The 26,052-nt window shown below is 42.6% G+C and overlaps 1 protein-coding gene and 1 non-coding gene across 2 annotated transcripts in view; both read left to right on the top strand.

Annotated features, from left to right (window-relative positions):
• OTUD7A (OTU deubiquitinase 7A) overlaps positions 1–26,052 on the top strand; it is a 373,949-nt gene that overhangs the window by 145,921 nt on the left and 201,976 nt on the right. The gene's annotated exons all lie outside the window — the stretch shown is intronic.
• On the top strand, positions 4,719–4,825 carry LOC123790845 (U6 spliceosomal RNA). The gene has a single exon (XR_006779219.1). It is a non-coding gene; the product is annotated as a U6 spliceosomal RNA (small nuclear RNA).

The raw sequence follows: 26,052 nt of genomic DNA, 5'->3' as shown, positions 1-26,052 counted from the left end.
CTTGGGTTTTTTCTCTTAGTAGTTTTACATCTGGCAGGTATCTAATTGTGATTTTCATTTAATTTTGGGGGTAACTGATGAAGCTGAGCAAATCTTAATTGATTGTTAGCTGTTCAGGTGCCCCCTTATGAAGTGTTCAGATACCATTTTTCTATTGGATTAACTATTTCTTATTGACTTCTTTCTTGATTCTGTGGCTGTCAGTGAACTTTTCTATCTTTCTTTGGTTTGCTTTTGACCCTATTAATGATGTTTCCTAGTGATAAGCTCTGTCAGGTCTAGGGGTATAAGGTGGGGTCTGGGGAGCCCTCAGTGCAAGCTTCCCTTCCCCTGCCTCAAATTTAGCAAAATATGCCAGGGTTCACCCCTTTCTAGCAGGCAGGAGCCCCCAGGCCAGGCTTAGAGGGGCGGGAGGAGAAGGCTTACCTTAAATGAAGATTGAGAGATGGAGGTGTAATTAACACAGTGGACAGGATACATTCTACTTAGGATGCAGACTGTGTTTGTAAGTCAGGGCGTATGCCAGATTCCCATCCAGTGGAAAGAACAACTCTTCTGAATTTCCTCAGCTGAATTCCCTCCTTAAAATAGGAGGTCAGAAAGAGGCAAAAATTAAGTTGCATTTTGATTACATTCCCCATGTCATGTTCATTCAGTGTCCTGGAGTCTTTACCTGGGCAGCTAACTCCCTACTTAGTACTACCTGTCAGACCCACGTCAGGTGTCCCAGATGGGCCTCCAGGGCAGGACCCCACAGTGGTCCTGCTGCACAGCTGTCCTTCCTTGGCACGCCATTGTAAGTGCTCTAAAGGTCTTTGCCCAGGAAATGGAGAGAGAAGCACAATACCCATCTGCTGAGGGAGGAAGGAAAAATCCCCTTTGGGGCCACTGTCCTGGTCCATGGCCTCCCAGCGACTCAGAATTTACCCACAGGGAGAGCCTCAAAGAACGCAGCTGAAGCACCCCCATCTGAGATGACACCAGTGCATCATTCCTGGTTATCTCAAATGTGTTGTTCTCAGTGCAAACCATGGAACCTCAGTGCAAACCGTGGAATCGATTCTCAGACTTAAAATTAGTGGAGTTTTGCAACTTTGCTAGGAGAAAAATACCTCATTCTAAGTAGTGTTAGGGAGGTAAAAGCTTTCCCATTCTTGAGTTTGTATTTTCCTATTTTCAAGGCTTTGTAGGTATTACAGATATCATCATGCAATTTAGATTTTATTCCCCCTGCAGAACCAGGTGACTTCAAAGTGATTTATAGCAAGTGAAGTTGGCAGAATTATGAAGATTAGTGATAAGAAGTAAGGCAAGGGAGTGGGAGGAGAAAAGAAGAAAAACAATTTTGAGCTGGGGATTTAGGACGAGGCAGCGTGCTTTAAAGCACAGGGAAGAAAGTGAGCCGCTCAGACACAGCAGCGTGTCATTGTCGCCAGAGGCACTGTACTGCTTGTGGAGTGGAGCCAGCTCCCCGAGACCGGCTGAAGCAGGGGGTGTAGACAAAGCCATGACATCACCCTGGTCTACACCCTGAAGGAGTAACTGAGCACCGATAGCCTGTTTCCCACCCCTGTCGAGTCAAAGGCCTGCTGGAAAATCAGCCTTTCTCATCCGTCACGCCTTTGCATGGTGGGCTTGTCCCATTACTGGTTCGGAAAATCAAGCTTTCACCAGCCCATGAACCAGCTGGTTAACACTGAGCTTGAGGCTCATTTCCTCACTGCTCATTCTCATTCTGTCTTGGTCACTTCAGCACTTCCGCTCTGCGTGTGACCTCGTCTGAACTACAGACAGAATGGGCGGAATACTCAGCATCCCCAAACTCTACTCTGGACCTGGCATTCTACTCCCCCCTGCTCCCCACGCTGGGCAGTCTCACCCTGTGTGCCAGGCACAACTTGGCCCCACCGAGCTTCACTCTCTAAGGTGGGCACTGATTTTCTTTGCACACTCTGGACACCAGTTGGAAGTTGGCTTAATTTCGTTATCAATATGCTAAAGGATCCCCTTTAACTTGATGGAGCAGCCAAAAAGTCTTGTGAAGGATGGAATCATGTTATAGAAAAAGAGGCTGAGTATGTGAAGTTTAACTAGTCATAATCCCAAGTACGAGTCGCTTTAGAATATAGTATTAACAGAAAGTTTGAGGCATAGGAAGGCCAACAGATCAGGAAGTGACTGCCGTTCAAAAATTAGTTTGTTAATCACAATGCCCAAGGAAAGGGGGCACACCATGCCACAGGGAAAGGGCCAAGGTCTGTCAGGAGGCAGAGGGAAAACATGGGCAAGAGGATATATTGTGGTTTCCATGGGAAGGAATGGGTGAGCCCGGGTAGCAGGGTTAGGATTGGCGAATGTGAATAATTCCAGTGGGCCCTGGGGTGTAGCAGCTGCCCCTAGCTGTCTGGTACCTGGTCCTGGGGGATTACAGGTGGACGGTGGTTTGGCGTATCCTCCATAGAGGAAGTGGTTGGGGTGTGGACTCTGGATTGGCGTGCTGGAGGATGAGTTCTTTACTACCCCTAGAAATTGGCTAACGCTGGGAAGGGCTGTCCCTTCAGGGTTATCCAGGCCCCAAGATGTCAAAGCATCAAGTATAGAAAATAAAAGACACAGTTAAAACACAAGTACAGCTCCTGTGCAGGGCCAGCTCATTTCGGGGTGAGTGGAGGGAAGTGCAGAGCCGACCAGGCATGTGGTCCCATGTTTCCTGTGACCCCTTCTTCCTAATTCAAGGTGGATTTCCAGGCGTGCCATGGCTGAGGGGCACCGCTGCCTTGCTCACCACACCTTTCTGAATTGAGGTGTTGGCCATTCTCTGACCCACTTTTGTATTTCACCCTCTCGAGAGGTCCTCCTGGCAGTTTTAACTCTTTCTTCCTTATTTACTGTGTTAGGACTTTAATTTTGTTAAATTAACATTTGTTAAGTAGGGTCAGAATATGGCTGATGGTAAGCCACATTCAACAAAAGACCACAAGTTGGGGCACCTGGGTGGCACAGCGGTTAAGCGTCTGCCTTCGGCTCAGGGCGTGATCCCGGCGTTATGGGATCGAGCCCCACATCAGGCTCCTCTGCTATGAGCCTGCTTCTTCCTCTCCCACTCCCCCCGCTTGTGTTCCTTCTCTCACTGGCTGTCTCTATCTCTGTCGAATAAATAAATAAAATCTTTAAAAACAAAAACAAAACAAAACAAAAGACCACAAGAGAAATTTAAATAGAGGTCATTACTCACAGGTCCTGGAGGAAGTACCTGCATGCCTCTAGGGGCCAAAAGGGGAGGTCGAGGAAGGGTGCAGACAAAGAGAGAGAAAATAGCAGGATCTGGGGCTCATGGGTTCATATTAGGGCTGGTGGCTAGAATGCTTTAGGGAATGCTGAAATAAGGCCAGATTGTTCCAATCAAACCAAAAAGAGCAGAGTTTTGTGAAGTTCCACAAGGGTCTTATCGAAGGGACACAGGAGGGGAAGCCCTGGAAGATGGCAGAGGCTGCCTATCACAAGGGCTGTTGGAGAAGTCATCTCAGGAACTTGCATTTGCTTGTGAGGCTGCAGGCTGCTATCTAGGACATGTGCTTGCAAGAGGGGGCTGGTGTCAGTTCGGGACCCTGCGGGCCATTTGACCAAACAAAATGGATGCCAGGGCACCAATGCCATGAAGTAGCTGGGCTACACTCTCGGAAACTTGCCAACGCAAGCGAACAAGAACACCTTGTCTTTCTCCCCAGTGCCCGGCACAGCACTGCTATAAAACACTCATTAATACACATCATGGAATCCATGACTTGGGCACTTGGGACCATCAGGGACCTTGTTCATTCCATGCAGCACTCTTGGAAGGCAGATGCCATAACTGCAAAAAAAAAAAAAAAAAAAAAAAAAAAAAAGAGCCTGCGTGTCAGCTCAAATTGGCTCAAGTTCAGATGTAAGTGCTATGAGCAGCTGGGGTGGCTTTGTCTGCCCCTTGGGTTATGCCCTTGTGCCAGCAGTGCTGAGAGGTTCCCATGAGTCCCTTTCTCCATCTCTGTGAAGTCCCATGGTCTCTCTGTTCAGCAGTTGCTGAGAAAGGCCCAGTTGTAGTACAGGCCACCATGACCTTGGTCCCTTGCTGGTGTCCTTCTCCGCAGCCTTTTCTGAGTTGCACCTGTGGGCCTGGGGTGCTGCTGTTGAATCATTTCGTGCTCCATTTACATACTGGCGACAGCAGCAGAGATAAAAGCAGTTCTTTATATATGGTCTCTTCGGGGCTTTTGCCCACATTCTAATTGGATTGTTTGTCTTTTTGAGTTGAATGATGAGATTCTTTATATATTCTAGATGGGAGTTGTTTGTCAGGCCTGTGGTTTGCAAACCTTGTCCCCAGTCTGTCATTTTGCCTTCTTAACAGGGTCTTTCCCAGAGCTGAGGGCTTTCATTTCGATAAAGTCCAATTTATGGATTTTGGCTTTTGATCTGTCACCAAGCCCTCCATCCTGAAGATTTTCTCCAATTTTTTTTTCTTCTAACGATTTTATAGGTGTGTGTTTTACATATGGAACTGTAGTCCATTTTTACTTAATTTTTGTATAAAATATGAGGTTGAGGCTTTTTGGTTTGTTTTGTTTTGGGCTTCTTTTTTGCCAATGGATATGCAATCAGCAAACCATATCCATTTGCCTAAAAGACTGTCCTTCCTCCATTGGATTACTTTTCCACGTTTACCAAAAATCAGTTGGCCAGTACTCGCTTTGGCACCATGTGCACAAGAATAGGAGTGATACAGAGAAAATGACTATAGGCCATGTATAAGAATGACATCTAAATTCATGAAGTGCTCCATATTTTTTAAATGCCACTGAATTGCACACTTAAAAACAGTTACAATGGCAAATTTTATGTTATGTATTTATTTCCACAATTTTTAAAAATAATGCAATATTACAACAATTATTGAATTATACACTTTCAATGGGATAATTGTATGGTATGTGAATTATATCCCAATAAACCTGTTTAAAAATGCCGCTAAACTGGGAAACAAACTGAGGGCTTTGGGGGGGGAGGGGAGATTGGGATAGGCCAGTGATGGGTATTAAAGAGGGCACGTATTGCATGGTGCACTGGGTGTTATACGCAAGTAATGAATCATGGAACATTATATCAAAAACTAGGGATGTACTATATGGTGACTAACATAACATAATAAAAAATTATTATAAATAAAGAAGTAATAAAAATGCACCTAAAGCAAAAAAAATCAGTTGTCCTTGTGTAGGTTTATCTCTGGGTTTTCTATTCTGTATTGTTGGTCTTTGTAGCCATATAATAAACTACAGCTGTGTAATAAGTCTTCAGTTCAGGCAGAGTGATTAATCCCATATTTTTATTTTTCAAAATTGCTTAGATCTTCTAGTTTCTTTGTCTTTTCTTATCAATTGTATAACATATTGTCTATATCTACAAAAATCTTGCTGGGGTTTTGATAGAAATTACATTAAACCTATATGTCATTTTAGGGAGACATCTTTACAATATTCAGTCTTCCAGTCCTTGAACACAGTATGTCTCTCCATTTATTTAGACTTCCTTTTATTTCTTTCATCAGTGTTTTACAGTTTAAGCATATAAGTCCTGTACATATTTTGTTAGATTTATACCTAAGTATTTCATCTGTTTACTGAGTGATTGTGAATGGTACTGTATTTTTAATTTCAGTGTCCATGGGTTCATTGCTAGCGTATAGGAATAACAGTTTATCTTTGTGTATTGATCTTGTATCCTGTGACCCTGCTGAACTAACCTATGCTAGGAATCTTCTGTAGCTTCTTTGGGGGATTTTCTATGTAAACTGTGATGTCATCTACAAATAGGAACAGTTTATTTCTTCCTGTCCAATCTGTATGTCTTTTAGTTCCTTTTCTTGTCTTATTGCTCCGTCTAGGACTTCCAGTACTATGCTGAATAAAGTGGTGAGAACGGACATATTGCCTTGACCCTAATCATAGTTAGAAAACATTCAGCCCTTGGTTGCTCAGTCGTTAAGCATCTGCCTTTGACCCAGGGTGTGATCCCAGGGTCCTGGGATCGAGCCCCGCATCAGGCTCCCTGCTCTGCTGGAGCCTGCTTCTTCCTCTCCCACTCCCCCTGCTTGTGTTCCCTCTCTCACTGGCTGTCTCTCTCTCTCTGTTAAATAAATAAATTAAAAAATAAAGTCTTTAAAAAAAAAAAGAAAGAAAACATTCAGCCCTTTACCATTAACTATGTTAGCTATAGTATTTTTGCGTAATTCTGTATCGGGTTGAAGAAATTCCCATTGATTCCTAATGTTCTGAAAGTTTTCGTCATGAATGATGTAATTGTGTGATTTGTCTTTAGCTTGTTAATATGGTTGATTACATTGATAAATTTTTTAATATTGAACCGTCCTTGCATCCCTGGAGTAAATCTGACTTGGTTTTACATGTATATAATTTCATACATACACATATATATTTATATACCATGACTAAGTGGGGTTTATATTATTTATTATACTTATTTATATAATATATTATCTATGGTATATAAATAATATTTGTGTTTGTATTTATTAAGAATATTATTTACCTTTTATATACTGTATTTCTTAGATTTTGATGTTAAGATAATACCGGCCTCATTTAATTGAGAAGTGTTACTTTTCTGTTTCTGGAAGAGCTTGTATAGAATTGGCATTCTTTTTAAACATGTGGTTGTATTTTTCAAAATTGTTCAGAAACAGTGTGAGCCTGGATATTTCTCTTTAGGAAGATTTGAAATTATAAATTAAACTTATTTAATAGGGGGATATTCAAATTATCTATTTCATATTGAGTGAGTTGTAGTAGTTTGTGCTTTTCAAGGGATTGGTCCATTTCATCTAAGTGACCAAGCTTACGTGTACACCGTTGTTTGTAATATTCCCTTAGTATGCTTTTGGTGTCTGAGAATCTGGAGCAATATCCTATTTTATTCTTGTTATACGGAATTTGTGTCTTTTCTCCTTTGTCAGTTTTGCCACAGGTTTGTCTATTTTATTGATGTTTTCAGAGAACCAGCTTTTTGTTTTATTGGTTTTTCTCTATTTTGCTGTTTTCGATTTTATTGACTTCTCTATTATTTTCTTCCTTTTGCTGGCTGTGTGTTTATGTTGCTAGTTTCATTAAGTGGGAGCTTAGATTATTGCTTGGAGGCTTTACTCTTTTCTACTATACATATTTAGTGTTGTAAATTTGCCTTTTAGTAGTACTTTAGCTGTGTCTTACAAATTTTGTTATGTTGTATTTTTATTTTCTTTCAATTCAGTATATTTTTAAATTTCTCTTGAGACTTTTTCTTTAAAGCTTTTTTTTTAAGATTTTATTTATTTATTTGACAGAGAGAGAGAGAGAGAACACAAGCAGGGGTAGCAGCAGGCAGAGGGAGACAGAAGCAAGCTCCCTGCAGGGAGCCCGATGTGGGGCTTGATCCCAGGACCCTGGGATCACGCCCTGAGCCAAAGGCATGTGCTTAACTGACTGAGCCACCCAGGCACGCCAAGACTTCTTCTTTAACCCATGGATTATTTAGAAGTCTGTTGTTCAGTTTCCAACTATTTGAAAGCTTTTTAAAATTTTTTTCTATTATTGACTTCCAATTTTGGTTCCACTGTGGTTACAGAACACACAGTAGGAGTTCAATTCTTTGGTTTTTTAATAATTTCTCCAGGTGTTGCATTGTGTATATGTAACTTACCACAGTATGCTGGTGTTGATATTTTACCAATTTGAATAAAATATAGATACTTTACCTCCTTTTAAGTCCCCTTACCCTCTCCAATTTATGATTATTTTAAATATTTCCTCCATGTAGTACTCTGAGAATCACATCAGACACAGTTATAATTTTTGCTTCAAACATTGAATATAATTTGGAAAATAAGAAAAATGTCTTATATCACTCCAATTTTTACTCTTTCCATTGTTTTTCCTTCCTTCCTGATGTTCTAAGCTTGAGGGGTTTTCGTTGTTCTTGTTGTTGTGTTGTTGATTTCTTTTGCATTTTAAGAAATTCTTTAGTCATTCTTTTAGGATAGGTCTACTAGTGACAGATTTTCTTAGATTGTATTCATCTGAATATGTCCTAATTTCCCCTTCATTCCTGATGGGTATGTTTGCTTGATATAGAACTCTGCGTTGGCAGTTCTTTTCTTTCAGCACTTGACAAATGTTATTCCACTCCTTCTAGTCTTTATGGTTTCTGAGAAATCCATTGTCACTTGAATTGTTTTTTCACAGTAAGATGTCATTTGTCTCACTCTGCTCTCAAGATTTTTTTTCCACGAGTTTGATTATTTTGTGTTTGACATAGATTTTATTTATTTATTTATTTACTTATTTATTTAGTTATAATGTCACAGGTTTGCTCAGTTTCTTGAATCTGTAGTTTTATGGGGTTTTTTTTGCGTAATTTGGGAAATTTTAAGGCATTATTTCTCCAAATACTTTTTCAGCCCCAGATTCATTCTCTTCTCCTTCTGAGACTTTGAGGACACAAATTTTATGTCTTTTGCTATATGCACAAGTCCCTGAGGCTTGCTTAATTTTTTTCTATTTTCTTTGTTGTTTAGATTGGGTAATTTCTGTTGTTCTGTCTGTAAGTTCAATGATTCTTTCCTCTGTCCTAATAATTTTGCTGTTGGGCCTATCCAGTAAGTTTTTCATTTAGGTTATTGTGGGTTTTTTTCAGTTCTAAATTTCCATTGGTTCTTCTTTATATCTTCTATTTCTTTACTGAGACTTCCTACTTTCTGATTTGTTTTAAACATACTTGTAATTGCTTGTTGAAGCATTTGTATGATATTTGCTTTAAAACCTCTGTCAGAGAATCTCACCATCTGTGTCACATAGAATTGGCATCCATTGATTGTCTTTTCTCATTCAAGTTGAGATTTTTCTGGTTCTTTCTGTGATGAGTGATTTTCAATTATACCCTGTGTGTTATGAGATTCTGAATCCTATTTAAAATTTCTGTTTTAGCAGTCCTCCTTGGACAACAGGCTGGCAGAGGAAGGAGTGTGCCACGTCATTATTTCCAGGTGGGGATGGAAGACCAATTTCCCCATTCCACCTCCATGGACATCCTAGGGAAGTGAGGAGGGACACCTTGTAACTGCTGGGCTGAGGTCAAAGTCCAGGCTTCCCACTGGGCTTCAGCTTCTACTCCCCTGGCTTCAAGGAGGAGGAAATCCCTCATACTGTTACTCATTTGGTCTCTACAGACACTATTTAAGTGGAAAAGAGAAGAGTGCTTTGTTACTTTTGGGTGGGGATGGGATTCCAGCCTCTCCATATAGCTGCTGCTGACAGTGTAGGTAGAGAGGGTCTTCTTACCACCAAACAAGGATGAAAGTGCTCCTTCCCCTCTAGACTTTCTCTGACACCTCCTTGTTGGGGAGATAGGGGTGTCTCATTTCAGCCCAACAATGGTGAAGTCTAGGCTCCCCACTCAGGAATGAGGTGGAGTCACAGTTTTTTTCCATGGTATTTGGCTAGTGTAGTGTGGTCATTGCCTAAAATTTTTCCATCCTGCTAGGCTGCCTCTTTCTTGTCCTTTGGCCAGAGAGAGCAGGCTGCTTTTGAGAGTGTCTGTTGGCATAACCAAGTTGCTGGCTTGTCCAGCATGCAGTCCAGTATATATGAGGCATAAAGGAAACCCAGGGACCTCACCATTGTGTTGTTTTCCAGGTCCCGGAGTCCTAGCCAGTCTGCCTTTTACTCTCCACTTTTCAGTATTCCTAGACTTATTTGTTTGTTGCTTTTGTCTGTTTGTTTGTTTTAGTATAGAAAGCCCAGAATTTTAAGCTGTCCTTAGTGATAAGAATAGGTGAAAGTTTGTCTATTCCATCTTTTTCTGGAACTGGGATTGTGCTTTTTAAATTATTTTATTTCATCCTTACAGGCTGTCTGTGTTCAAGGGCAGCCATATCATTGTAATCGATACTCTGTTGTTCTGACACTGAAGACTTCACTTGCTAACCAGTACTCTGCAGCAAGTATGATGGTTAAGTGTCCTCATTTGAAGTCCTTTTTCATCTTCAAGCTTTTTCATTTTAGGCCCTATTTTCCCATGTTGATTAGATCAAAGAAGTAAACAAAGGATTTTACAGGAATAACTACACATTCTTCATGTTGTGTTTACAAGGCCACAGCCGGAACAACCCACTATTACCAAGACAGGGGTGCTGGCTCTGCAGCCCAAGATGTAAACCCAGTGATTTTCTATAGTCTTACCTCCCAGAACAGGTGAACATCTTGGGGCCCTAAACCACAAACTGGGGAGGGTCCTTCTTTCTTTGTTACTGCCCAGATGTTAGTCTTGTCCTCTGATTTCTCCCTCTAGTCTCCCCCCTGCCTGAGGACTTGCTCTTACCTCTCTGCACTACCATGCATTGCTGGAGGCCAATCCACAGACACCAGACACGATGGAGGGGGAACAGGCCTGCCTCCTGATGCAGTGGGAATCTCCTCCCCTAGTACCAGATCCCACTTTTCGGGCATATATATTCCCATGACAGTGCAGCTTAGTAAAGTTGAAGTCGTGGCACTTCATTTGCAGGTACTGGTTTCTCAAGACGTGTACCTGGGGCCCACATTCAGTGGTGGATTTAGGTTTGGATCATTCAGCTCATTTGGTTGTAGCCTTACCAGAATAAAACAAAACAAAAAACTTTTCTGTGATGAATAGCAAAAGTATTTAAATGCCTTAATGCCTTTTTGTTTTGTTTGTTTGTTTTAACGTCTTTGTTTTTCTGATCGCAAAAGTGGTATATGACTATATTAGGGAAAATTCAGAAAACACGCAAAAGATCAAAGATGATATCAGTTATCTATAATCCTGTCACTCAAAAGTTTATGATGGATAACATTTTCATTCCTTGTTTTTATTATAAATGAATATATATTCATGTATCAGTCCATACTCTCTCTTCTTTAGCCTTTGTCTCCCTTCCTCCCCTTCTCTCTCCCTACCCCTCCCTCCCTCTCTCTGTCTCCTCCCCTGTGTCTCTCTCTTTCCCTCTCTCCCCTTGCTCTTTCTCGCTCTGTCTCTCCCTTCCCTTTACTCTCTCTCTTATGAGTGTCTTTCTGCAAAACCCCATTATACTGGTGCATTCTGCTTAGATTCAGACAGATCTTCTCCCATAATCACAAAAAAGGATCAAAGTATAATTCCCATCCCACTGCTGCTTTCACTGCTCCTTTATCTTCTTGACATTCCTCTCTACCTGGTTCTTTGGCCCAGAAAGAGCACAGGATGCCTGTATCTCCCGGCCCCCTCCTCCAACTTTCTCTCTGCCAGAGTCACTGGAAGTGATGGGCTTTCCACTCCTTCATCTTGAAGTCTTGGGGCCTCCCTGGCCCTGGCCCATAGTAAAGTTCTCTTTAGTGGCTGAGGCACGTTTCCCTCAAAAGGCCTTGGAAAGCTCCACTACTGGAATTCAGACAATTACTTGATTGCTTTCTCTGTCTCCAATAAGCCTGGATTTCAAGACTGTATTCTTACTCAGGAGTTAAGAAAATCCAGCTTTGAGACTCAGAGCTGGTGGGTGACTTCTTTGATTCTGAGTGTAAGTCAGCCTTAAAGGGGAAAGCTGCAAAGAAAACATGATTTAAGGAAGAAAGGTGTAAACCTTCAAAATGACATGCTCATTACAATATCACATGGCTATAGCAAAATTTATACCAACACTATGGATAATGTTCTGACTTTTGCTGTCACAAATAATGCTGGGGGTGGCAGAACCTATTATGTATAGTTTTTGGTGGTGGTTGTTTTTTTTTTCTCTGTACCAGAACTCTTAACTTCTGTTGGATAAGATCTTAAAAGTATGATTCAAAGGGCATGTGCATTGTACTGTATGGTGACTAACATAATATAATAAAAAATCATTAAAAAAATAAATAAACTCTGAGTTTCTAATATATCCCCTATAAAAAAAAAAACAAAGGGCATGTGCATTTTGATGCTTAGTTTATGCTGCACATTCTTTTTCAATTTACACTTCCATCTGTAATGTGTGAAATGCACATCCTCGCCACCACTGGGTGTTAGTGATTCTTTTTAAGTTTCACAAATCTCATCAGAAAAAAAAAAAAAGTACCTTGTTTAGCTTTGCATTTCCTTCATTGCTCGTGATGTGTGGTAGGTGGTGCATTCCCTCTTACCCTTATCAGCTGTCCTCCATCCCTCTTTTATAAGAATTGCTTTTGCCTACTGTCCTCTGACTGTTCTCTATTATCTCTGGAAGGTTTTTATACATTAGGAAGTCTGATTATTTTCCAACTAAAATTTTTTCCCAATCTCTTTTCCACTTTGTACATATTTTATTTGCATTTTGCTGTAGGAATGCATACTAAAAGCAAGAAGCATGAAAAGTATGAATTTTTAATTAAAGGACTTAAAAATCTACATAATAGGAGATATACCATGCTCATGGATAGGGAAACTAAGTTTGAAGACATCAATCCTTTTGAAATTCATATATAAATGTCATATACAGCTTTGATCAGTACCCTCGATTTTTGTTTTGACTGAGCCGAAATTCACAAATATTAGCAAGAAATGCTTGAAAAAGAATAGCAAGAGGGACTTATGTCATATACTAAAAGTATCACACAGCTATAGCAGACAAAAAAATAAAGCATTGGCACCACAATGAAAAAAATAAAATAAAAATCACTGGAATTGTACAAGCAGATTGAGGTATAGATGTATTGTAACTCAGCAGGAAAAGATGTCATATTTAATAAATATTGTCTTAATCAATGGTGTTGGAAGAAAACAGAATTAGATGCCAACAATATGCCATGTAGATGAGTAAATTCCAGATGAATTTTAAATCTAAATGTAGGGTAAAAAGTCAGATTGTATAAATATTAGCAAAAGTTTAGAAGACTGCCCAAGGAGGCCTTCTTAAGTCAGGCAGCAATCCCAGACTGATAAAGAATTTGGTTGGCAGATTTGACTATATAATAATATGTTACCATAATTTCTTTTTTTAATACATATGCATTTTTTTTACATTTTTAAGGTCATGCCATATATGTGGTTTTCTCTTGATTTTTTTAGTCACTAAGTATTTCCCCATGGCATTTAAAATTTCAGAAATGTAATTCAGTGTCTTTATATGTTCTACTTTATGCATATGCTGTCATTTATTTAGAACTTACAATTTTTAGGGGCACCTGGGTGGCTCCGTCAGTTAAGCGTCTGCCTTCGGCTCAGGTCATGATCCCAGGGTCCTAGGATCGAGCTCTGCATCGAGCTCCCTGCTCAGCAGGGAGTCTGCTTCTCCCATTCCCACTCCCCCTGCTTGTGTTCCCTCTCTCACTGCGTCTCTCTCTATCAAAAAGATAAATAAAATCTCAAAAAAAAACCTTACAACTTTTAAACAAAAATCACAATTCTTTGAAATAATATTTCAGAAGTAGAAGGCACATTCCATACTATCTTGAATAAAACTTTGACATGCAAGGTGCATGGCATGCTGTGGTACTAACTCAGGATGAGGCAGTTGGGTGCCATATGGCAAACCAGACCTCATGTTCTCACATGCAATCCAGTGGGAGAACAGTGTTTAATAAATTGTTAGCATCATTTAGTATAAATCAGGAAGAAAATTAGTAGGTAATTTCCCCACACCGTATATGTAGATAAATAGAAGATGAAGTAGGGTATCCCAAGAACCAGATGCTGATTACAGATGTGTCGCAAAGTTAATGTGTAAAATCAACAATATATCCAGGAGATTTTCTCTGATAGCACCCCCAAGAATTTTCATAAACATTTTTTGTCAGTTTTCTTGAGATATAATTGATATATAGCATTATATTATTTTTAGGTGTACAGCATAATGATTTGATATGTACAGAGAGAAAGAAATCATTACCACAAATTTAACATCTATCGCCTTACATAGTTACACATTTTTTCTTGTGATGAGAACTTCTAAGATTTACCTTTTTATGGCAGTTTTCAACTATACAATACAGTGTTGTTAACTTTAGTCACCATGCTGTACATTGGCTCCCCAGAACTTATTTATCTTATAACTGAAAGTTTGTGCCCTTTCACTCCCTTTACCGATCTTGTCCAACTCCTACCCCCACCTCCGACAACCATTACTCTGCTCTCTTTTTCAGTCAGTTCAATTTTTTTTTTGATTGCACATGAAAACTTTTTAGGAGTTTTAAGATGAGGGATAGAAATTTGATTCTGCAAATTATGGCAGTAATGTGCATATTACATACTATTCTGGGACAGGTGACTAGAAGAAAGGAGGGCATATGGTGAATTGTTGCAGCTTGAGGTGCTGTTGATAGAGCCCAGCTAGACTCTACCTCACTTTCTTCCTGGATAGAGTTTTTGAAGGGGAGGACTAGAGACATCATACATCTGAATCTTTGTAGTTCATTTGATAAAGAGGAAGCATAATGTTAATGGTTAAAAACACATACAACCATATTTTAATCAGAATATTTGGGTTCAAATCAATAACCTGTTGTTAATCTTAGAGAAGTCACTTCACTTCTAAGTTTGTTTTTTCCATTTATAAAATGAAGATGTTGGATGTTAGATTATTTCCCAAGCCCCTTCAAGCTGTAACACTGCACTTATAAATTCATCATGACAGTCCTATAACAACATAAAAATGTAGCCTGGATGTCAGTTTAATGAGATAGGATTCACCATTGTCAATTACTATAAACAAAGAACACATTATCTGTTAGTCATTTAGTAATCCTAGAAATGGGTGTTTAGTAGTTTGCTACAAGGCTATGCCTTCCTTCCTGTCTAGCCATTTTATAAGTGCTATAGGACAGGGATTGGCAAACATACACAGAGAAGCAGGTAACTGGGAGCCAAAAGGAGTTTAGATGACTTCAGATGGACAGAAATTGAGGTGTGCCAAATCTAACACAATGAAAATTAGTACTGATGAAATGGAATGGTAAGTTTAGATTGAAAGGTAAAAATCAAAAAAGCAAACAAAAAAACAGCTGTTTAAGCAGAAGCAAAAGCTGTTGCTTAACTAGTAACTTCATATGAGTTTCTGAAGGTACAGAAACTAGAATGGGACATAATGGGTCTCAATTAATTAAGGCACTGAGCTTCTCAATCTTGTGGGCCAAATCGTATCTGAAAGGTTGTTCTCATTTCTTGGTCAGAGCAAAGAAGTCTAACAGGGAAGTAATTTCCTTCTAGAAATCAGACACTAGAGCCCTGATAGGAAGGGAAAGAATTACCACTGGGTGTTCAATTATCCATCGTAAAAATCAATTGGACATATCTGTGTGGTTCTACTTCCGGGTTCTGTGTTCTTTTCCATTGATCTGCATGTTTTGCCCTCCACTAATGCCACAGTCTGTAGCTATGTGGTAAACCTTAATATTGGGTAGATTGATCTCTCCCTCTTGATTCTTTTTCTTCAAAATCATTTTAAGTATTCTTATTCCATTGCCACTGTCTTTCCATGTAAGTGTATTACATGAATCTTGTCTATATCTGCAGAACAATCTTGCTGGATTTTGGCAGGAATTTCATTAAATCTGTATATCAGTTTGAGGAATTTTAGCACCATTAGTATTTTGAGTCTTCCAATGCATGGACACATTATGTTTCATCATTTATTTAAATCTTTGATTTCTTTCATCAGTGTTTTGTAGTGTTCAGAATATGAATCCTATACATGTTTATAAGATTTACAACTAAGTATCCATTTCCTTAATGAGTGATTATAAATGATATTGTATTTTTATTTCAGTGTCTACGTGTTTATTGCTCACAGAGTTAAACCTATACATGTGTTTTTGTGTGTTGATCTTGTATCATGTGACCTTGCTGTGCTCATTTATTAGTACTAAGAGCTTTTGTAGATTCTTTGGGATTTTCTACATGGAACATCATGTCCTCTGGAAATAGCAACATTTTTCTTTCTTTCCTTCCAATCTGTATGTCATTTATTTCCTTCCCTTACCTTATTGCATTGGCTGGAACATCAATTCAACATTAAATAAGAGTGATGAGAGCAGACATCATTGTCTTGTTCCCAGTATTAGGGGGAAAGCATTAAGACTTTCACTATTAAGTATAAAATGTACTGTATGGTGACTAACATAATATAATAAAAAATCATTAAAAAAATAATAAGTATAACAGTAGCTGTAGATTTTTGTAGATGTTCTTTAAGCTGAGGAAGTTCCTTTCTATTCCTATTTCTCTGTGAATTTTTGTCTGCAAGGGGGTAAATTTTGTCAATTTTTGTATGCATCAACTAATATTATCATGTGATTTTTCTTCTTAGTCTGTTAATATGGTGGATTTTATTGATTGATTTTCAAATATTGAACCAGCCTTGTGTCCCTAAAATAAACCTGCTTGTTCATGGTATATAATTATTTTTATATATGCTGAATTCTATTGGCTAATATTTATTAAGGATTTTGCATCCGTATTCCTGGGGGATATTGCAGATTGCCCACTTCTCCTAAGATCCTCATACAACAGAAAGAGAACAAGAGAGCTCTCCGAGGTCTCTCTTACAATGGCCCTAACTAACCCCAGTCACGAGAGCTCCACGCTCATGATCTAAGCACCACCCAAAGGCCCCTCATCCTAACACTATTACACTGGAGGTTAGAGTTTCAACATGATTTTTGGAGGGGGGACACAAACAAACATTCAGCTTATTGCATTAACCTTGATCACCTGATTAAGGTTGTTTCTGCAAAGTTTCTCTAATGCAAAGTTACCATTCATAATTAATAAATATCTTACAGGAGATACTTTGACACTATGATGCAGATACCCTGTTTTTCATCATACTTTTGAGTCAGAGGAGAGTCTTCAAGCCATCCTGTTACACCACTGCATGAAGTTGGGTGACCCAGTGATGGTGGCATCAAGAGAACAGACAGGGAAAACAGAAGGCCATTCTCTATCAATGTCAGAATTGTGTAGGGAGTAGAGAGGAGGGATGAAAGACATGGAGAAAAAGGGAGAAAGACATGTAAAGGACCCACTGAAATGAAGAGGGAGAAGTTGAGGGAGAATCTAATTTTTAAGTCTTAATTGACATGGTGAATGGGAAGCTTTACAAGGAAGATAGATTATAATGACTCTGAGGTACCGGTGAGATGTTCAAGTGAACATACAGTCAGGGATCTGTGGATTGAAGGGTAGAAAAGACAACAAGACTAGAGAGAGAGACTTGGGGGGCCATCTGAACATAGGTGGTTATGAACATTTAATTAGTATGATCAGTTATCTGAAGGAAAGAGCTGAGCCAAGGATAGGTCTAGGAGAATACCCATAGTTTGTCAGAAAAAGGAATTAGTGAGACAAACTAAATTGGTGGGGCAAGGAAGAATAATCAGATCATGAAGGACGATGGTATCAAGTATAAAGAATAGTTCAAGAGAATAACTGCAGCAAGGTGTGTTAACTAGGAGCAGAAAGGGCCATGACTTGGTGGTGACTTTTATAACTATGATTTCAATTGGGTAGTAAGGATGGGATCCAGATGTGGGTAGAGGATAGGGGAGTGCACAGAACGGAGTAAGTGTGGAGAGAACAACGGACAAGTCTTGTGAGCAGTTCAGCAAGGAATCGTGTTTGAAAACAGTGCAGAAGGAAAGATAGCCGTAATGCCACCTACACTGATAGTGGCAGCCAGATAGGGTTCTGTTGCTAAAGAAGATTCACGGGGCTCCAAATGACAATGCCTATGAACCTACAGTTTATTGCTGAGAAAGGATATGATATAGCCAAAAAACACAAAAGTAAGGACGTACATCATAGCCAAAGACTGCCTATCAGCAAGGGATTTGGAAAGGCAAGGTCTACACAGGCTCCCTGCAGTTGTCCTCCTTCTACGTGGGTATAACAGGTGTACTTTCTCTGAACCACCAACCTATCCAAATTAGGCAGCCCAAAAGAAGTCTCATTTGGAGCTTCTTATACCCTACTGGTCATGTAAGCACATTATCGCTAAAAGGCCAGCCCCAGCGTCGAAGCCCTCTCCCCCTCCCTACCCTACACACCCCACCCTGACACTGAAACTAGGTACAAACCATCAGTGTCGTTGTTATCACTGAGTGATACTAACAAACTAGCACAGCCTGCCCTGAAGCTCACTTTGGCTCCGTAAGTAAAAGACATCAGTATTAACCACCACATATTATACTTTGACCAGGTACATCTTTTACTTCAGCAAAGCAGCTCAGGCTAATTCCAGGCCTCTTAGAATTAACCCTCATAGCACATCCTTATATCAATGTTATTTCATTAGACTCTTAGAACTAGCCTCTTTTAGTACCGTTACTCCTAGAGATGGTGATGCTCAAAAGGGTAAGTTGCCAAGGTAACATAGCTAGGAAGGAAGAGAAGAGAATTGAATTGAATGTATGAGACAGGAGGTCAAGCAAAAGATGCTTTTTCAACAAGAGGATTCCTGAGTGTGTTTGAAACAAGCTGGAAGAAAAAAGTAGAGAGGAAGAGCTTGCAGGAATGGGGGAGTGAAGGGATAATTGCAGAAAGTGGGTCCTTTGGGAAACAAGAAACAATGAGCTCCTGAGACTGTGTGCAAAGAAAGAGAGGAGGGGGTTGTAGGGGAGGTCATTCCCAGGCTCTCTGTAGCCTCCAGCTCAGTGGTTCTGCACTTGGAGGGCTTGTGAAAACCCAGAATGCTGGACAGCACGCCCGGGGGTTTTGATTCAGGAAGTCTGGGTGGAGCCAGAGAACTTGCATTTCTTTCTTTCTTTCTTTCTTTCTTTCTTTCTTTCTTTCTTTCTTTCTTTCTTTCTTTCTTTCTTTCTCTCAGCTTTTATTTATTTATTTGTCAGAGAGAGAGCACAAGCAGGGGGAGCAGCAGGCAGAGGGAGAAGCAGCCTCCCCATTGAGAAAGGAGCCCGATGTGGGACTCCATCCCAGGACCCTGGGATCATGACCTGAGCCAAAGGCAGATGCTTCACCGACTGAGCCACCCAGGCATCCCAGAGAACTTGCATTTCTAACAGGTCTCTGGGTGGTGCTGATGCTACAGTCCAGACACTCCACTTGGAGAACCAGTGCTCAGTGCAGGGTGGGTTGGGTCATCTGGAAGCAGAGGAGCTGGGGGTGATGGGATGGGGGCCTGAAGGAGGACCCTCTCTGGGACGGTCACCATGAGGAGCGTGGTCACCTAATTTGCCTATCTTTTAACAGAAGCATCAACAGATCACAAAACTAGGAAAACAACTGCAATTAAAAGTACCAAGGTTGATAAATGCCAGGGTATTGGAGTAAAATGTGTTTCGGCTGCTTAGCTCTGATGCAGAAATTTCCCAGTTTAACAAAAAACAAAACCAAAAAAACCCAGAGAGTAACAGACCATTTTCATTGCTGATATGAAAAAAAATATCATCTCGAATAAGAGATGAAATTGTCTTAGCATAATTTCAACCATTTCGAAGTAGAAAAAATCCCCAGTGGAGGAGGGAGAGCTTAGGAAAGAACGTTTGGCTGCTGTTATGGGAAAAGCAGGTAAAGCTTGTTTCTTGAGGAGCAGTAACAGGACTGTGGGCTTGGTTATCAGGGAAGGACCTTTCAGGTGGGCAAAATGCCTCTGGAGCTCCAGGAACCACAGGGAATAAGGGACATGGCCTTCACAAAGTGAAGAGAAAGCATGGTTAGCATCTCAAGAGGTGGGGTGATGTTTCAGCAGAGGCTTTGATTTTGCTATTCAAATTCTAGGTGACTTTCTGCAGTATGACCTTGGGCAGGTTGCTTAACTCCTCTGGGCATAGGAGAGGTGGTATTTACAGAGGGCATGCTTGCCCCTGGAGTGTAGATTTGGGGTGAAATGTAAAGATGAAGCATATGGAATGTGGCTAGCACATTGGAGACCCTCAAAAAAGTTCTTTTCTGCTTCAAGGTCAAATAGAAAACTCTTCACTTTCAAGCAGCTATAGTTCTGATTCTTCTCAAAACCTTGTCTGCAATTGCTTCCAGAGCCCTAAAACTAGCGACCGTGTGCCTTTGTGGCCACATGGAGGCACAGCCTGGTCCTGCAGGACCCTCCCTGCAGTGGCTGACTTCGCTGGGGAGCTGCCAGGCCCCAGAACAGCCTCGAGATGGGTGTTGCGTCAAGTCAGGTCTGCTTCCAGACTGCTGTGCTGCTGGCCATCCTGTCCCCAAATCACAGTCCCAGCCTGCCTGGCACCTCAGTCACCTGAGCTCCCCAGGTCCACCTACCTAAGTGCTGGGCTCTGACTTGGTTGGAGGACAATGCCATATTGTTCCTCTTGCCCCCTGCAGGCCAGCATCCTGCTTATGAGTGGACTTTCTCAGCCCCAGAAGAGGAGAAGGCAACCCTGCCCATTCATGCCTGGACTCTCTGCCTCCAACTCCCAGGCTCACCTGGCCCTGACGTGGCCTAGCCCACTGCTCACTTAGTGCCACTTGGAGTCTAACTGACCTTTTTTAAAAAAAAAAAAATATTTGTGTTTATTTATTTGAGAGAGAGAAAACACAAGCAGGGGAGCAGCAAGGGGAGAGGGAGAAGCAGACTCCCCACTGAGCAGGGAGCCTGATGCGGGGGCTTGATCCCAGGATGCTGGGATCATGATCTGAGCTGAAGGCAGATACTTAATTGACTGAGCCACCCAGATGCCCCTTAATTTACCTTTAAACCTATAGGTGGAGAATACTAATATAGCCAGAGCTCAGCCCATGCAGTAAGGTTGCGACGTGCTACGAACATTGCATTTTCCTCAGCGCATTCGGCGCATACCCCACGGTCCAAGGCGGAAGGTCATTAACACCATTAGGTACAGCGCCTTCCACTGAGGAAAGGAAGTGATTTTGAACTCCCTGAAGAGAAGTCCTTGCAGGCTGGAAATGAGGGGTCTCAGCTTTAATTTGCATAGTGCCTAGTTAATGCATTGCTCACTCACCCTCTATCCAGAGAGAAGGTTGGAGGGGGAGAGGGAGATGGGAAAGCTGGCTGGCCCAAACATCCAGTCCTGCTCCCAGGCCCAGGCAGTAGGGAGGCAAGTAGGGCCTGAAGGGCTCGGGATGACAGGAGCTGGTGTAAATCTCCCAGCTGGTGGAGAAGAACTGCTCAGAAAGTGGGCTGGGCATCACAGGGGAGGTGGCAGGAGGGACCCAAAGGCCAGGTGACCATGTCCCATACAGCTAAGAGGGGAGCTGTGCATGAAAACAAAGGTGCGTATTCAGTTTTAAGCCACTTCATACTGGGAACCTTCTCATGAGGTAGGTCCTATTATTATCCCCATTTCAAGTGAGGCACACAGGAGTCAAGAAACTCTCCTGAGGCCACAGAACTGATGAGCAGCGTGTGGGGGTTGGAACCGACAGTGTGTGGCTCAACGCCCACCCCAGGCTCTCCCACATCCCAACTTAAGAGCTGCGCCATCTGTTCCCTGTTCAGCATCCCCTTGGTCTCTTCCCCCCCAGCGGGAAGCCAGGGACCCTGTGTGCCCCCCCAACACCCCCGTGCTTGGCTCCTGTTGAGCTCTCTGGAGTTCTGTGGAACAAAAGGAATCTTATGTTAAAGGAGGCAGGGTGGAAACTTCAGACATTTTTTCCTTTGTAGGTCCTGTCCCACTCCTGGGCCCAGGCAAGGGAAGCAATTAGGGGCTGAAGGACTCACTTCTAGGTGACAAGGGACAACAGCTAGGACCCAGAGACCAGCCGATGTGACATTTGCCACTGTCCAGGAATTGGTCTCAAAGGGCTACAGTGTCCAGTTTCCCAAGGAGGAGCAGCATTGCGTATCCCATGGCTTTGCACCTGCTGAATTCCACGCAGCTCTAGATGAGTAAGAGGGGTTAAAGGTCTGGCTGGTTGAAACTGCCTAGACACAGATCACGTCTGTTGGATTCCAACCTGCTTGAGGCCCTGGGGTCTACTCTCATCCAGTTTTAACCTGCCTTCCTTTAAAAGTCTAATGATGCCCTTGAGGGGGAAGGAGGATCTCCCCCTCTCTCCCATGCTGCAAGTTTGTTTCCTTCTGCTAATAAAGCATTTGTAGATTGCCACCTCCAAAAATAAAATTAAAAAAACTGCTGCAAGGATGGCAAACCTGGAAGGGCAGGAACAGAGTGGCCAGGAGTCACAGCTGGGCACTTTGCTGTGCTGTCCTGGGCAGGCTGACTCACCTGTTCCGGGAGTCATAAGGTGGGGCAGTGCACTGACTCAGGGAGGCAGAGCTGGGGAATGGCCAGCAGGTATGTTTTCCTGGCAGCAGCACCAACGTCCATAGCTTTGACAGCTAGTTTGGTGGGAGAAGAGTGGCCTCTCCTGGAGTGAGACCCTTGTAAAGGATGCTGACTGCTCTCATGAGAAGCCAGGGACTTTCTTCATTACTGTTTCCGGAACATCTTCTGTAACCTGGAGGTTTTTGTGTAAGGATGAAACTCTGGTCCTGCTGGCTGATGGAGTTAGAAAAGTGACTCCCGCCCGTGATGAAAGTAGAGGACATTTCAAGGTAATAAATAGTGAAATGTGAGATTGGAATGTACCCACAGACGATGCCTTAGAGTGTTACAGGAATGGGAAGTTGTGGAGGGCAGCTTGATCCGTGCTGGCTTCGTGAGCCTGTGGGGACAGGAAGAGGGGGTAGCAGTGGTTCTAAAGCACTGAGGGAATTTATTTCAGATTCTACAGAGAAGAGTGCCTGTGGGTTGTCATGATGTCCTCTGCCCTGATGGAACCCACCAGAAGAGCAGTCAGGTGTATTAGAAGGAGCTCTGGCCACAGAGCAGGCCCCTCAGCCTCTGTGCTTTGCCCCATGGTTGGCCCCTCTATGCGCCAGGCTTCCGGAAGATTCTGGTCGCAGCCTGCATGGGGCATCCAGTCTAGTGATACTCACTGAATCACTTATGAGTAAATAGATAAACAGGGTAATTGCAGATTATCCACAGAAAATAAAGATGAGTGGTTGACAGTAAAGGTTGGGGAATGTCCTTTACAAATGATGGTCAGGGGCAAAAAGGAGCTTCCATGGGAAGCAGTCAGGGCAAAGGGGAGGGAGGAGTCCACTCTGAAATCCTGGTGTCATCTTGACCTACTACTGGGCCTCTGGGTCCATGTGAAGGTCAAATTCAAAGCAAGAAGAAGCTAAAAGAAAAGGGACCGTCCATCTTAGAGCTGAGAAGTGGGGCCAGCTGTGGGGTCAGAAAGCCTGGGAGGGCAGTAGCACCTTCTTCCTCTTGGGAAATGTAAGCACAATCTTAGAAATGACAATTTCCCAGAGAAGAAGTAAGTGGATGCCTGGCCCCATGACCCACGCTAGAGACCCTCTCACAGATCAGCAAGCCTTTCATTCCTCCTTCCCTCCTTTTTTCCCATCCTTGCTACGGTTGCTCTCAAGGGCTACTGCCACCTGGCTCCAAGCCCTCCAAGTTGGCCCAGACGCCAGACACCCACCCCTTCCAGGCAACAAAGGCTGCTGCCCCCTCGATCACCCATCACCTCCTTGGGTCCTGTTCTTCACCTGGGTGGCAGGTACTCCTCGGGTCAGCAGCAGGAGGCTTGGACCCACCCTTCTGAGCCACCCTGGCTAGCTCTTCTTTGAGACTTCCTCTTCTGGAGCTGTCCAGTGGGCTCTCCTGGTGGGCACATGGCTCCCACACCTGGGTGGCATAGCGGACAGAGCGTGTGCAGGTAAAGGATGGGTTGTGGGCCCACGAGCGAGCAGAGCCAGGCAAGGCCACAGGGTGAGAGAGTGGCCTGTGAGGCCCTCCTGAGAGCAGTGGGAGGACAGGTCTGTGTGTCCCCCAGAGCCCCTTTCCTCAGCTGTGTTTGTGACAATACCTGAGAGGACTTACAACCGCTCGTCCAGGGGGTGGCACGGAAGAAACCCTCAACCAGCCTGATTTCCCTCCCCCACTTCTCCTGGGAATTCTGTAGGATTTATGTTCCAGGCTAAGTGTCTCTTTCTCTCTGAAAAGTCTCCCAGCCCCTGAGGCAGTTGGCACAAAGCATCGTGGCTTCTCCTGGACTCAGGGTCACGATGATTGGCAGGTATTGGTTTTCCTGCTTGTCTCCTGTTTCAGGCCACAGTGTACACGAGGCAAAGACCGGTCCGCTTTACTTCTGCCCCACTGCCTGCAACTCCTGGTAAAGTGGGTGCTCATCAAAGGTTTGCTGGGTGAATGGTCAGCAGATATTTCTTTAAGGAAATGGGGCTCGGAGGGACCCTGGCTTGTGAAGGGTCGGGGGCATTCAGATAAGAAGGGGGGAGGGAACCAGATGACAAAAATACAACAAAATCTAGGTGGGCGTTGGAGGCGAGAGAAGGAGCGGGAAGCCCGGGGTCTGGGTAGTGCAGAGAGAGCGCCTGCGCATGGTGAGCCATTCACATGCCTTCCTGGGTCCACCGTGGAGTCTATCAGGCAGCCACTGGCCTGCTGCCAGCCTTGGCTACCCTGCTGGACGATTGCTACCCACTTCATGCCTGCTGTTTCTTAGCAGCCAAACCTGGGGCACAGTGGGCTTTCTTTCATCTTTAGCCCCCTATGTGCCTGCATTTTTTCCCTTAGAATAACATCCCTTATAGTTGTGAGCCCTTCAGGTCCCTAGAGCATTTTCAGAGGCCTGTCCCGGTAGTCTTCACCAGGAGCTTTGGAACCATCGGAGCCCCGTGGTAATGGATGAAGCAGGGTTGAAATGGCTTCCCAGGACTGCACGCCAGCAGGGGACTTGGCTGGTACCAATCCCAGGTCATCCCAGATGCTTTTCCAGTGGACTCTGCAACAGAGTAGAGACGGGACAAAGGAGGAGAATGCAGCAGGAGCAGTGTCTTTATGCTTTAATGTGGGAGTTATTCTAGGCTCCCACCTAGAAGCTTCCAAACATGTGGCGTGTCCTCAGTTTCCACGCACACTCCCAGGCCCTCTGTCCACAGTCAGGGTGCATGGTGAAAGGCACTGCCAGCTTTATCATGATGATGTCTGCAATCTAGCCACATTCCAGCTTTCGGAACCCAAGATACAGGACTACAGTGGCTATTTTATTTTAGAAATTATTGTTCTCCTAGGGCAGTAGTTCCCACAAAGCATTGGTTCCACCCTTTGTTTTGGCTGATAGCTTTTCCCCTCTCTTCATTGTGTTTCTGATCTGTATTGTTTTTCAGTCACTAGAAATTTTCTTGCATTTTCCTCTAGAGGAACTTGCATTTTGAAAAGCACTTCGGCCTACCAGACCTTTACATCTTTTATTATGGACAGATTTTGCACTTACAGTATCTTATGGTACAAAAAGAAAATCTCCCCTTTATTTACAGAAGTTGTCACAGACTTTTCCTGAGTGTAAATTTCCTGAAAGTTTAGCCAGGACGTGCTGCAAGTTTTGATTCCGTTAGAGGACCGGAAACAAGACTGCATACCAGCAGGCCTGAGGCCCCTGTGCTTTTTTTGTGACTTCTTGAGTGACAGACTAATTGATGATCAGTATGTGAATTAAAACTCATTTTAAGAGAAAATTTCTCTTAAAGCTCTCAGGAAGACCAAGAAATAAAACCACCCATCATCTGCCTATCCCAGCATACTTGGTGATTGTGAATAATTCTGCAAATCTCTGTTCGAGTCCCTGCTTTCAGTTCTTGTGGGTATATACCCAGTAATGGAATTGCTGGATCGTGTGGTAATTCTATGTTTAATTTTTTGAGGAACCGCTATGTTGTTTTCCTTAGAAGCCATTTTACATTCCCACCAGCAATGCATAGGGTTCTAATTCTTGTATATCCCCACCAACACGTGTGATTTAATTTTTTTTTAATAATAGCCATTCTAGTGTGTGTGAAGGGTATCTCATTATGGTTTTGATTTGCATTTCTGCAATGGTTAGTGATGTAGAACATCTTTCCATGTGCATATTAACCGTTTGTATGTCTTCTTTTGAGAAATGGCTCTTCAGGTCCTTTGCCCATTTTCGAATTGGGCTGTTTGGGTATTATGTTGAATTGTAGGAGCTCTTTATATATTCTGGATATTAATCCCTTATCAGATATAT

Source organism: Ursus americanus, chromosome 28 (assembly GCF_024610735.1).
Source record: "Ursus americanus isolate L20-20 chromosome 28, mUrsAme1.1.p, whole genome shotgun sequence".
NCBI lineage: Eukaryota > Metazoa > Chordata > Mammalia > Carnivora > Ursidae > Ursus > Ursus americanus.
The sequence above is the reverse complement of the archived record's forward strand: the minus strand, read 5'-3'. Positions and strand labels throughout refer to the sequence as shown.